The sequence below is a fragment of the Salmo salar genome, chromosome 17, assembly GCF_965601325.2.
Source record: "Salmo salar chromosome 17, fSalSal1, whole genome shotgun sequence".
In the NCBI taxonomy this organism is placed as follows: domain Eukaryota; kingdom Metazoa; phylum Chordata; class Actinopteri; order Salmoniformes; family Salmonidae; genus Salmo; species Salmo salar.
Window position 1 is genome coordinate 54,821,926 of NC_138307.1, and position 14,693 is coordinate 54,836,618.

Consider the following 14,693-nt stretch of genomic DNA (forward strand, 5'->3'; position numbering starts at 1 on the left):
GGGGAGCGGCACTGTATAGCTATTTTCAGGTCTCTCCAGAGATGTTCGACGTCCGGGCTCTGGCTGTGTGCTTAGGGTTGTGTGCTTAGGGTTGTGTGCTTAGGGTCGTTGTCTTGTTGGAAGGTGAACCTTCGCCCCAGTCTGAGATCCTGAGCGCTCTTGAGCAGGTTTTCATCAAGGATCTCTCTGTACTTTGCTCCATTCATCTTTCCCTCGATCCTGACTAGTCTCCCAGTCCCTGCCGCTGAAAAACATCCCCACAGCATGACGCTGCCACCACCATGCTTCACCGTAGGAATGGTGCCAGGTTTCCTCCAGATGTGACAATTGGCATTCAGGCCAAAGAGTTCAATCTTGGTTTCATCAGACCAGAGAGTCTTGTTTCTCATGGTCTGAGAGTCCTTGGGTACCTTTTGGCAAACTCCAAGTGGGCGGTCATGTTCCTTTTTCTGAGGAATGGCTTCCGTCTGGCCACTCTACCATAAAGGCCTGATTGGTGGAGTGCTGCAGATATGGTTGTCCTTCTGGAAGGTTCTCACATCTTCAGAGGAACTCTGGAGCTCTGTCAGCATGACCATCTGGTTCTTGGTCACTTCCCTGACCAAGGCCCCTTTTCGCCCGATTGCTCAGTTTGGTCGAGCGGCCAGCTCTAGGAAGAGTCTTGCTGGTTCCAAACTTATTCCATTTAAGAATGATGGAGGCCACTGTGTTCTTGGGGATCTTCAATGCTGCAGAACGTTTTTGGTACCCTTCCCCAGATCTGTGCCTTGACACAATCTTGTCTCGGAGCTCTACGGTCAATTAGTTTGACCTCATGGCTTGGTTTTTGCTCTGACATGCACTGTCAACTGTGGGACCTTATATAGACAGGTGTGTGCCTTTCCAAATCATGTCCAATCAATTGAATTTACTACAGGTGGACTCCAATGAAGTTGTAGAAACATCTCAAGGATGATCAATGGAAACAGGATGCACCGAAGCTCAATTTCGAGTCTCATAGCAAAGGGTCTGAATACTTATGTAAATAAGTTATATCTGTTTTTTTTCTTCATAAATTAGCAACAGTTTCTAAAAACCTGTTTTCGTTTTGTCATTATGGGGTATTGTGTGTAGATTGATGACGGGAAAAAACAAGTTCATCAATTTTAGAATAAGGCTGTAACGTAACAAAATGTGGAAAAAGTCAAGGGGTCTGAATACTTTCCGAATGCACTGTATATACACAGTGATGCATCATCCACTTTAGCATATAACCTATGGAGTGTCAAATTTAAGAATATATGGACTAAAGAATAATCAGTCATGCAACTTTTATCACTGTTTTTATTGAAGTAAATTTCCTTTGAATGTTTTCCTTTTCATTAAATAAAGCATGTATTTATATGTTAAAACAGAGAGATTAGAGAATATTTTACATTTTACATTTGATTGAGGACATCAGGGAAATACTCATAATTGTGGTGTTACTTGACTATCTATGATTTGTAAATGTATTACCTGTAATATTGCGAAAAGAAAATCCTTCCTCATCGATGCATGTAGGCAATATTGTGTGACATTGTTAATCAGTCTGTGTGATTGCCAGGAGAGGTGATCAGAGGGGCAGAGTTTTTACTACCATAATTAGGACAGAGGCAAAAGTATGGATAGAGTTTCTCAGCAAAGGTACAGTCAGTGAAAGAGTAGATATGAGACCTGGCCTCCACATCATAAAAGGAGACCTGACCCTCCTCATAATCCACAAACACCCCCACCTTCTGGGGTTTCTCTCTCAGGGAGAGGGGGACAGTGGGGATAGAGTTCGCAATGTACTCATTTCCATTCCTCAGCCGCACAGTCCAGTATCCATTCTCATGGGTCAGTGTGATTTTTCCCCTTCCTGTTGATGGACTCTCTGGCCACTCCTAAATTCCAGTCAGTCTTCCCATTGACAGTCACCTCATAGTAAAATCTCCCTGAAGAGAAGCCCTCTTTTCCCAAAACATTGCCACAACAATCAAACATTTTTGGGTTGTCAGGAAGATGAATTGATGTTTTTCTATGTCTCACTTGTTTTCCATCATCAGACAGGATGAGAGAGAGATGTGCTGTATGAGGATCCAGAGTTACATCCACTGCATACTGCTGAATCCTCTTCAGCTCAGCATCACACAACTTCTTCTCTTCACTCATCATAACTTTATTTAGTGTATCTTTCAGCTGAAACACAACTCTCCTCACTGTCCCCACACACAGATCACTGTGAACACTGATCTCAGACCAGTCCTTGGTGTGTAGAGGGGTGCACAGGGATGGGAAGCTCTGTAGGAGGTGGAGGTGGTCCTCAGTGTGTGAGAGCTGCTCCAGCTCAGTGCTTCTCCTCTTTAGCTCAGTGATTTCCTGCTCCAATTCTTTAATGAACCCTTCAGCCTGCCTCTCTGCTGCTTCCAGCTTTTTCTCAGTCACCTCAATGAGCTCAGCCTGGCTTCTCTCAATGGAGCGCACCAGATCAGTGAAGACCTGCACACTGTCTGATATCTCTCTCTCTGCCTCTCTCTTACTGAGATCTACTGAGTGTTTGATCTCCTGAACCTTCTGCAGTCTCTCTTGGATCATCTGTTTCACTTCTGCCGCAGTCTTGTCCAGTTGAGCCTTCCTCTCTCCATACTCTTCCTCCAGGGACAGTGTCTTGAGTCTTGTGGTCTGTCTCAGTGCAGAATTGACACACACACATCTGGTCAGTCCTACAGAATGACTCCAGGAGTCTGTCATGCTTCTTACACATCCTGTCTTCCAGGTTCTCCACAGGGTTGATCAGCTTGTGTCTCTTTAAGGTTGAGAGTCTCTGAGGTTCCAGGTGAGTCTCGCAGTAAGAGGTCTGACACACCAGACAGGACGTCAGGGCCTTGAGCTTCATTCCAGAGCAGATGTCTCAGGACATTTCTCCTGGTTTGAAAATTGATAAATCTTTACCTCTGAGAGATGATCAGAGTGGCAGAGTTTTTACCATCATAATTAGGACAAGGGCTGATATATGGATAAAGTTTCTCAGTGAAGGTAGATATGAGAAATGGCCTCCAAATCATAACCTCTCTGAATGTTGTTGACGTGAAGCTCAGGTCTGATGTAGAATTTCTCCTTCCACATTGGACATTGGTACAGGTCAGTGGTATCCCAGTACTGTCAGATACAGCCCTTGCAGAAGTTGTGTCCACATGGAATAGAGACTGGCTCAGTGAACACATCAACACAGATAGAGCACAGGAACTGCTCTTCAGACAGGAGACTGCTGGAGGTGGCCATATCTAGACATAGAGCAAAGGTAAAACTATAAAGCATTTCCTGGAATTCAGTTCTCAATAGTTTAAGCTTTAGAGTTGTCAACATTGTCTTATGGGATGCTATTAACCAAGCTTAATACAATGATTAATATAGAAATTAGTAGTTTTACAAAAGGGAGTTTAAAGGCACAATCTGCATTTGTAACACCATTAAAGCATACACCCTGCCACTGATTTAGTCAGCTGAGGGATGGGGCTGGAGATTTGTAATAACTCTCAAACTCATGGACATAGCTATGGGTATAGGAACTGACCATGATTAAGATGATATGTTTAACCATGTTTACAGGTTATATAGTGTTTGTTTACATTTACATTGTTTACAAACATTGGAGTAAAGCAAGCTGTGGTTTGACAGTTGAACTAAACTCATGAGGTGTTCTTTAATGGAAGCCTCTCAACAATAATCCAGGTAGAATTAGGAATTCCCCAGGGTAGCTGTTTAGCCCCCTTGCTTTTTTCAATCTTTACTAACAACATGCCACTGGCTTTGAGTAAGGCCAGTGTGTCTATGTATGTGGATGACTTAACACTATACAAGTCAGCTACTACAGCGACTGTAACGGTCGTCATATGTAGTGGACCAAGGCGCAGCTGGTTGAGTGCTCATTTTAACTTTTATTGAACACTTACAAAACAAGAAAACGAACAAACGCACAGTAATGCAGGCTACGCACAGCTATTCAAAAACAACTTCCCACAAAACCCGTAACAAAAACACCCCTCTATATAGGACCTTCAATCAGAGGCAACGAAGAACAGCTGCCTCCAATTGAAGGTCAAATCAATAACCCTAAACATAGAACTTGAAAGACTAGAACATAGAAATATACTAACATAGAACATAACCAAAAAGCCCGGAACACTCTAAACAAACACCCTCTGCCACGTCCTGACCAAACTACAATAACCCCTTATACTGGTCAGGACATGACAGCGACTGAAATGCAAGCAACACTTAACAAAGAGCTGCAGTTAGTTTCAGAATGGGTAGCAAGGAATAAGTTAGGCCTAAATATTTCCAAAACTGAAAGCATTGTATTTGGGACAAATCATTCACTAAACCCTAAACCTCAACTATGTCTGTCACGGTTATCGTCGGTGAAGGAGGACCAAAATGCAGCAGGACTGTGTTTGTTCATTTTGAACATTTATTAAATCAAAATGAACTCAAAAACAACAAACCGACCGATCCACAGACAGTCTGGCAAGGCACAAGGCTAAACACAGAACAATCTCCCACAAATACAAGACAAAACACACCCAACTAATATAGGACTTCCAATCAAAGGCAACACCAAACAGCTGCCTTCAATTGGAAGTCCACCCCAATTAACTCAACATAGAAACACACTCACTAGACTACACATAGAAATACATAAACATAGACCATAACTCAAAACCCGGAAATAATAAATCAAACGCCCTCCTAACTAACACACCACCCTGAACCACATAAAACAAATACCCTCTGCCACGTCCTGACCAAACTACAATAACAATTAACCCTTTTACTGGCCAGGACGTGACAATGTCTCGTAATGAATAATGTGGATATTGAGCAAGTTGAAGTGACTAAACTGCTTGGAGTAACCCTGGATTGTAAACTGTCATGGTCAAAACATATTGATACAACAGTAGCTAAGATGGGGAGAAGTCTGTCCATAATAAAGCGCTGCTCTGCCTTCTTAACAGCACTATCAACAAGGCAGGTCCTACAGGCCCTAGTTTTGTCGCACCTGGACAACGGTTCAGTAGTGTTGTCAGGTGCCACAAAGAGGGACTTGGGAAAATTGCAGTTGGCTCTGAACAGGGCAGCACGGCTGGCCCTTAAAATTAAATGGAGAGCTAACATTAATGACATGTATGTCAATCTCTCATGGCTCAAAGTGGAAGGGAGATTGACTTCATCATTACTTGTTTTGGTAAGAAGTGATGACAAGCTGAATGTACCGAGCTGTCTGTTTTAAAATACTAGCACACAGCTCGGACACCTATCCATACACCACAAGACATGCCACAAGAGGTGTCTTCACAGTCCCCAAGTCCAGAACAGACTATGGGAGGCATACAGTACTACATAGAGCCATGACTACATGGAACTCTATTCCACATCAGGTAACTGATGCCAGCAGTAGAATCATATTTAAAAGGCGGGTAAAAATACACCTTATGGAGCAACGGGGACAGTGAAGACACACACAAGCTACAGAAACATGCATACACACACATTGTGATATTGTTGTATGGCGGTATTGAACATTTTGTGTTGTGGACATGTGGTGGTGTAGGGATGTTATATGATGTACAGTTTTATCTTTAGCTCATTCAGTACAAACATAGTTCACTGTTTTATATGTAATGTGGGTGCTTTGGTGTGTTTGGACCCCAGGATGAGGCAGCAGCTAATGGGGATCCCTAATAAATACAAATCTGTTATATTCTTCAAGAATCAAGGTGTATACCGTATGTCATTCATTTAAAAGTCTAAAAAGGTATGTAGCAACTGCATATTGCCCCTTTAACATACTGAAGCTAAAAACAGGAGAATACTTAAACACGGTATAGTTCATGTTCACCTGTCTCTTCTCACCTGTGTCTGTGTGAGTATGGGTGCTGTCTCTTTTTTTCTCTCCGTTTGTGTTTTCAAATAAAGCCTGGAGACTCTGTGAAGTTGTTTAACAGAGATTTCTGATGAGTTTGAGTGCGTTTGCTCCGGTTTACAACATACTGAATCTCTCCACTTCAGATTCAGTCCAACAAAGCGAAGTTGAAATGTTCCTCCCCTCCGTATTTTGCAGTGTAGTTTTCTCTTCCTGGAACATAGTTAACCCTTTACATAGCTGAATGCTCTCATGTGCTCTTAGACACTCAGACGAGAGTACAAACATGGGGACTGCTTGAAATCTACAGTAGTTGAACTTAAGAAATGCATTCATTCAGTATAACTATTCCGCCAGAAACTACAGTGCCATCAGAGAGTATTCACACCACTTGACTTTTTTCACATTTTGTTGCGTTACAGCCTGAATTGAAAATGGTTTTAAATGTGATTTTTGGTCACTGGCCTACACACAATACCCCATAACGTTAAAGTGGAATTGTTTAAAAAAAATTAAAAAAAATAATTCATAACAGATGAAATGCTGAAATGTCTTGCGTCAATAAGCATTCAACTCATTTGTTATGGCAAACCTAAATAAGTTCAGGAGTAGAAATGTGCTTAACAAGTCACATAATAAGTTGCATAGACTCGCTCTGTGTGCAGTAATAGTGTTTAACATTATTTTTTAATGACTACTTCATCTCTGTACCCCTCACATACAATTATCTGTAAGGTTCCTTAGTCGAGCAGTGAATTTCAAACACAGATTCAACCACAAAGACCAGGGCGGTTTTCCAAAGCCTCGCATAGAAGGGCACCTATTGGTAGATGGATAAAATAAAAAAGCTGACCTTGAATATCCCTTTGAGCATGGTGAAGTTATTCATTACACTTTGGATGGTGTATCATTACACCCAGTCACTACAAAGATACAGGCGTCCTTCCTAACTCAGTTGCCGGAGAGGAAGGAAACTGCTCAGGGAGGCCAATGGTGACTTTTAAAACAGTTACAGAGTTTAATAGCTGTGATTAGGAGAAAACTGAGGATGGATCAACAACATTGTAGTTACTCCACAATACTAACCTAAGAAAGCCTGTACAGAATAAAATATTCCAAAACATGCATCCTGTTTGCAACAATGCACTAAAGTAATATTGCAAAAAAGGTGGCAAAGCAATTATCATATTTTCAAGCATAGTTTTGGCTGCATAATGTTATGGTTATGCTTGTAATCGTTAAGGCCTGGGGAATTTTTCAGGATAAAAAATAAATAGAATGGAGCTAAGCACAGGCAAAATCCTAGAGAAACATCTCAAAGATGATCAACGAAAACAGGATGCACCTGAGCTCAATTTTGAGACTCATAGGGTCTGAATACTTACGTAAATAAGGTATTTCATTTTTTTGTTTATATATACATTTGTAAAAATGTCTAAAAACCTGTTTTTGCTTTGTCATTATGGGGAATAGATTGTGAGTAGATTGATGAGGAAAACATTTTATTTAATATATTTTAGAATAAGGCTGTAACATGACAATGCACTGTATGTAGTGACAACAAGCATTCTTTTAAAAATATTTTTTGTTTGTTAATATGACTTAACACTAATAAAAACAATAACATAACACCCAACAAGACAGCACCTTTCAACCATATATCAGTGGTTGGAATATTAAACAGCAAGTAAAAATAAATAAATAATAATAATATAATAAAGTTATAATACATTTTTGGGATAAAAACAAAGGAAAAAAAAACACCCATTACACATTCATTCGTTCTACCTTATACCCTAGCTTCTCACCCGCACATCCCTTATATAATTCAAAAAGTCTTCCTTTATTATACAAGATTTCCCTTTCCTCTCCTGTCACTTTGTTGTCATTGATTCATAAGATGCAGCCTCCACCATGAGTTTGAGCCAATCTGTTGATTTCGGACTATGTGTACACTTCCAGTTACTTAGTATGAGTCTAGCCACAGTAAGAAAACCCACTGACGCAATACCAAACTCTTCTTTGCTAACACCTGGTAGTAATATAAATACATCCCCAAACAGGCACAGCTGTGGGGACTCTAGGATAGGCTGTCCCACCCATTCTTCAAGCTTTTTAAGAATCTCCTTCCAGAAAGGGATCACAGTGGAACATCAGAAAGGTAGCTACTTCACCCTTGCGTTTCCAGCACACATTCTTTTGCAATTAACCCGTTTTATGTAATCTAACTGGGGTTCTGTAGTACCTATGAACAATCTTATAATGTTTAAATGTACCCCTTGTATCCCTGGTACAGCACCCTAGATAACAAGTATTTTTTATACATTATTTTACCATCTCAAGTCAAACAGGACTGAGTGACATTAAGTGGACAGTTTAAACAAGGATGTTCTCATCTTCATCTGACCAGATCGGATTTTTGTAATCATATTACATTTTTTTTGAATTTGTGATTGGTGTGTTTTTTTTGTTATTGTCTGGAGACAGTTTGTTTTGGTATAAAACATACACTGTTGTTCTTCTTAACATTCACATCAAACAACTTTACCTTACTAAACTTCTACCTGTGCAATATTGCTGTGTGATGTCAGTTTTTACTGCACCATAAAGTTATATTTTACTATTTCTATTGTTTTTATCTACCATCATTGCTTTGTCCTGTTAATAACTGTCACGCCTGCTGGCGCCCATTATTACGCACACCTGTCACCATCGTTACATGCATCAGTGCTTCATGGGACTCACCTGGACTCTATTACTTTATTTCTTGCCTCCCCTATTTCTGTCACTTCCTCCGTTTCTTCCCCGTCTCTGGATTAATGTTGTTTTGTTCCCCCTGTTCAGATGCTGGTCTTGTTTTGTTATATGTCCATTTATCCATTAAATCTTCCCTCCCTGTACTTGCTTCTCGTCTTCCAGCGTCTGTTCTTACAGAATGCAGACACCAATATTGGAAGCATCAGGGAGTTTTTTTGTTGGGGTTGGTGACGTCGGGTCCGCGTGCTGCTGCCGAAGGAACAGAGGATGCCTTAGCTGGCCCGAGAGGTTTTCTTACCTCGGTTGGCTCGGCAGGCTCCCATCCCACGTCATGCCTCAGCCGGCTCGTCGGGCTCCCACGCCTCAGCCGGCTCATCAGTCTCCCATCCTACATCATGCCTCAGCCAGCTCATCAGGCTCCCACACCTCAGCCGGTTCGCCGAGATCCCACGCCTCAGCCGGTTTGTCGGGCTCCCACGCCTCAGCCGGTTTGTCGGGCTCCCGCGCCTCAGCCGGTTTGTCGGGCTCCCGCGCCTCAGCTGGTTTGTCGGGCTCCCGCGCCTCAGCCGGTTTGTCGGGCTCCTGCGCCTCAGCCGGTTTGTCGGGCTCCAGCGCCTCAGCCGGTTTGTCGGGCTCCTGCGCCTCAGCCGGTTTGTCGGACTCCCGCGCCTCAGCCGGTTTGTCGGGCTCCCACGCCTCAGCCGGTTTGTCGGGCTCCCGCGCCTCAGCCGGTTTGTCGGGCTCCCGCGCCTCAGCCGGTTTGTCGGGCTCCCGCGCCTCAGCCGGTTTGTCGGGCTCCTGCGCCTCAGCCGGTTTGTCGGGCTCCCGCGCCTCAGCCGGTTTGTCGGGCTCCCGCGCCTCAGCCGGTTTGTCGGGCTCCCGCGCCTCAGCCGGTTTGTCGGGCTCCTGCGCCTCAGCCGGTTTGTCGGGCTCCTGCGCCTCAGCCGGTTTGTCGGGCTCCTGCGCCTCAGCCGGTTTGTCGGGCTCCTGCGCCTCAGCCGGTTTGTCGGACTCCCGCGCCTCAGCCGGCTCGTCGGGCTCCCATGCTTCAGCCAGCTCGTCTGGCTTCCACAACCCTCAGCTGGCCCGCGGGCTCGCCCAGGTGGGACACCGTGTGGCACCCCTAGAGGGGGGGGGGGGGGTACTGTCATGCCTGCTGGCGCCCATCATTACGCACACCTGTCACCATCGTTACATGCATCAGTGCTTCATGGGACTCACCTGGACTCTATTACTTTATTTCTTGCCTCCCCTATTTCTGCCACTTCCTCCGTTTCTTCCCCGTGTCTGGATTAATGTTGTTTTGTTCCCCCTGTCCAGATGCTGTTCTTGTTTTGTTATAAACTCAGCAAAAAAAAGAAACGTCGTCTCACTGTCAACTGCGTTTATTTTCAGCAAACTTAACATGTGTAAGTATTTGTAGGAACATAACAAGATTCAACAACTGAGACATAAACTGAACAAGTTCCACAGACATTGAATAATGTGTCCCTGAACAAAGGGGGGGGTCAAAATCAAAAGTAACAGTCAGTATCTGGTGTGGCCACCAGCTGCATTAAGTACTGCAGTGCATCTCTTCCTCATGGACTGCACCAGATTTACCAGTTCTTGCTGTGATATGTTACCCCACTGTTCCACCAAGGCACCTGCAAGTTCCCGGATATTTCTGGGAGGGAATGGCCCTAGCCCTCACCCTCCGATCCAACAGGTCCCCGACGTGCTCAATGGGATTGAGATCCGGGCACTTCACTGGCCATGGCAGAACACTGACATTCCTGTCTTGCAGGAAATCACGCACAGAACGAGCAGTATGGTTGGTGGCATTGTCATGCTGGAGGGTCATGTCAGAATGAGCCTACAGGAAGGGTACCACATGAGGCCTTAGACCGCTGCACCACTCGGGAGCCCCAACAGTCTCCACAAACAGATCACTGTGTACACTGATCCTAAACCAGTCCTTGGTGGGAGGAGGGGTGCACATGGATGGGAAGCTCTGGAGGAGGTGGTCCTCAGTGTGAGAGCTGCTCCAGCTCAGTGATTCTCCTCTGTAGCTCAGTGATTTCCTGCTCCAGCTCTTTAATGAGCCCTTCAGCCTGCCTCTCTGCTGCTTCCAGCTTTTTCTCAGTCACCTCAATGAGCTCAGCCTGGCTTCTCTCAATGGAGCGAACCAGATCAGTGAAGACCTGTACACTGTCTGATATCTCTCTCTCTGCTTCTCTCTTACTAAGATCTACTGAGTGTTTGATCTCCTGAACCTTCTGCAGTCTCTCCTGGATCATCTGCTGCACTTCTGCCTCAGTCTTCTCCAGTTGAGCCATCTTCTCTCCTTCCTCTTCCTCTAGAGGGACAGAGTCATGAAACTTGTGGTCTGTGCAGAACAGACACACACACACATCTTGCCAGTCCTACAGAACAGCTCTGGAGGTCTGTTGTGCTTCTTACACATCCTGTCTTCTAGGTTCTCCACAGGATTGATCAGCTTGTGTCTCTTTAAAGTTGAGACTTCAGGGCCTCTTCCCCGTGCAGATGTCACAGGACACTTCTCCAGGTTAGGCAGAGGACTCATTTTGACCTTTGATCATTATCTTAACATTTTCTGCAACCTCTCAACATTGTGTTGACACGAAGCTCAGGTCTTCTGTAGAATTTCTCCTTACACAATGGACACTGGCTCAGGTCAGTGGTAACCCAATACTAGCTGATACAGGCCTTGCAGAAGTTGTGTCCATATGAAGTGGTGACTGGCTCAGTAAACACATGTAGACAGACCGAGCACAGGAACGGCTCTTCAGACAGGCGACTGCTGGAGGTTTCCAAATCCAGACAGAGACCAGAGGTGAAACCATAAAGCATTTACTCGAGTCTGCTTTTCATAGTTTCCAGTTGAGAGGTTTTATTCTGATGGAATCACATATGGGATCAATCTTGATGACTCATTTATATGCCATGTAAAGAAATGACTTATTTTACCAAAGAGAATTTAACCCAAATAATGTCGCTACTTTAAATGAAGAAAACAAGAGAATGCATAAAACATCCTTGCAATCTCTCTACTCACCTGTTTGTGGCTATTTTCTGTGTTCCTTCTGTCTGTATTATTAAAGTTGATCAAGTTTAGTGTTTTAAGAGATTTCCAAAGAGTTTGAGATAGTATATTGAGCACTGGAGCATACTATGTCTCTCCACTGAAGTTTCCCTGAGTAAAGTTATGTCTACAGTACAATTTCTGCCTCACACAATATTGCTATGTACTTTGGAACAGTAAGGAGGATGGAGTTAACCCTTTTATATGGATGAACTCTCAAAAGTTAACAAATGTTAAATTATAAGATTAGCTTGAAATCTGTTGCTTTTTCTTGAGTGTTCAACTTTAAAGTTTTCCTTCCAATGTGCATTACCAGTCCTCCCTGTATGATATTGCTGTATTATTGTTACTGTGCTGTAAGGTTGAAAGGGATATTTTTTACTTTTTCTATTGAGTACAAGGTTGAAGTGTTATTCTATTTTATGAAAGGGGTTCAGAGAAATCTGCAATATGATGTACTTTATGCATTAGATCTGTCTATGAATTCTCATGAGATTATTTGTTTATTGGGTATTGTAAAAATCAATTTTTGTATTCCCTCCCTCCTTCCCCTTCACTGTAAACTGAGTCAGTGTCTATGTGTGGGTGACTGAATGAAAGGTGGATGGATAGGGACTGGTGGTGCCTGCTGAGTGATGGAGCTGCCATCTCTCTGTTACTCTATGGATATTAAATTACTGTGCTGTCACTCTGCCTGCCCAGCTGCTCACACAACAACACACCTGGACAGACAGGCAGAGATGGAGACCCCGCTCTCATCAAATCTTAATGACCTGGAGTGTGAATGTAATTATGCCTTTGGAGACAATGTTCTGTGACTCAGCACAATTGACTGTATCACACCCAGAGGAAAAGAGAGGGAGAGAGAGATTTGTTTTCGTAGCTCAGTCGAGCATCTGCTCAATGTATCTTCTGGACGTTCCTAATTAGCAGCTAGGGAGCCCGTGTGTACATAGCTCTCAAGGATTTATGAATATGAGTATGGGTCTCCCTCTGCACTCCCCTCGCTCCTTATCTTCCTATGCCTCTTCCTCTCTGCACTCCCCTCGCTACCTAATCTTCCTATGCCTCTTCCTCTCTGCACTCCCCTCGCTCCTTATCTTCCTATGCCTCTTCCTCTCTGCACTCCCCTCGCTCCTTATCTTCCTATGCCTCTTCCTCTCTGCACTCCCCTCGCTCCTTATCTTCCTATGCCTCTTCCTCTCTGCACTCCCCTCGCTCCTTATCTTCCTATGCCTCTTCCTCTCTGCTCTCCCTCTCGATCTCCTTTCTTAGAGGCATACTGTGGTTTAACCACTCTATGGAGCCGAGTTGTTTGTTACTTCAGTGGTAACGGTAATACTGTAACTCACACACACCTCTTCAGTGTACCCAAACCAGACCCTGAGTGGCTTAGAGTTCTCTGGGCAGTGAGGTTTCATTAGTCATTGATTATAGATGATGGTTCACTCTGGCAGATAATTGAATTCTCATTTGGCCTCTTGTTTTAGAGAAAGCCTGGGCCAAGTCAAATAAAGCCAGTAGCCTCATTTCAAAAACAATGAGGCCAAACAGAATTAACTTTAACACACTGGCTAGGCCTCGTTATTGACTGATTAGAACAGAGTGTGTTGTCTTACTGTAATGCTTTTACTCCTGGTGTGGACATGCAGTAAACCACTAACTCTACCTCAACACCCTCGCTTTGCTGATCTCAGATTTGACTTGTAATCCTGCCGACTCATGTTCAATGCTCGAACATTTTTCTCTGCTGCACAACCACACAATGTACAGTAAGTTCAGTTATTGAGTGTGTGTGTCTGTGTTTTTCAGTTTGTGCAATACAGGAGTGTTTGCATATATCTGATTTTGTAATGGTTGATCACAGACTCTGTGCCTCTACCTTTGGCTGGTCTACAGTGCCTTCAGAAAGTATTCACACCCCTTGGCTTTTTCCTAATTTTGTTGTGTTACAGCCTGAATTTAAAATTGATTAATTGAGATTTTGTGTCACTGGCTTACACACAATATCCCATAAATTCAAAGTGGAATTATGTTTTTAGACATTTTTACTAATTAATAAAAACTGAAAAGCTGAAATGTCTTGAGTCAATAAGTATTCAACCCCTTCGTTATGGCAAGCCTAAATTAAGTTCAGATGTGAAAATGTGCTTACAACATCACATAATAAGTTGCATGGACTCATTCTGCGTGCGATAATAGTGTTTTAATGTGATTTTTGAATGATTACCTCCTCACTGTACCAACCACAAAGACCAGGGTGTTTTTCCAATGCCTCGCAAAGAATGGCACCTATTGATGGGTAAAAAAAAACAGACATTGAATATCCCTTTGACCATAGTGAAGTTATGAATTACACTTTGGATGGTGTATCAATACACCCAGTCACTACAAAGATACAGGCGTCCTCCCTAACTTAGTTGCCGGAGAGAAAGGCAACCGCTCAGGGATTTCACCATGAGGCCAATGGTGACTTTGAAACAGTTACAGAGTTTATTGGCTGTGATAGGAGAAAACTGAGGGAGGGATCAACAACATTTTAGTTACTCTACAACACTAACCTAAATGACAGAGTGAAAAGCTGGAAGTCAGTACAGAATAAAAATATTCCAAAACATGCATCCTGTTTGCAATAAGGCACTAAAGTAAAACTTCAAAAAATGTGGCAAAGAAATTAACTTTATATCCTGAATACAAAGCGTTATGTTTGGGGCAAATCCAACACAACACATCACTGAGTTACCACTCTTCATATTTTCAAGCATGGTGGTGGCTGCATCATGTTATGGGTATGGTTGTCATTGGCAAGGACTAGGGAGTTTTGTTAATGATAAAAATAAATTGAATAGAGCTAAGCACAGGCTAAATCCTAGAGGAAAACCTGTTTCAGTCTGCTTTCCAACAGACACTGGGAGACAAACTCACCTT

At 43.3% G+C, this 14,693-nt stretch overlaps 1 protein-coding gene and 1 pseudogene across 3 annotated transcripts in view; one reads left to right on the forward strand and one right to left on the reverse strand.

The window, feature by feature from the left end:
* The window catches only part of LOC106576167 (protein O-mannosyl-transferase TMTC1), a 100,352-nt gene that overhangs the window by 31,245 nt on the left and 54,414 nt on the right, over positions 1-14,693 (forward strand). The window lies entirely within an intron of this gene.
* LOC106576168 (E3 ubiquitin-protein ligase TRIM39-like) lies at positions 906-6,101 on the reverse strand (annotated as a pseudogene). The gene is made up of 2 exons (XR_014381177.1): positions 5,914-6,101; positions 906-3,284 (listed from the first exon to the last, which is right to left on the reverse strand). The product of XR_014381177.1 is annotated as an E3 ubiquitin-protein ligase TRIM39-like (transcript).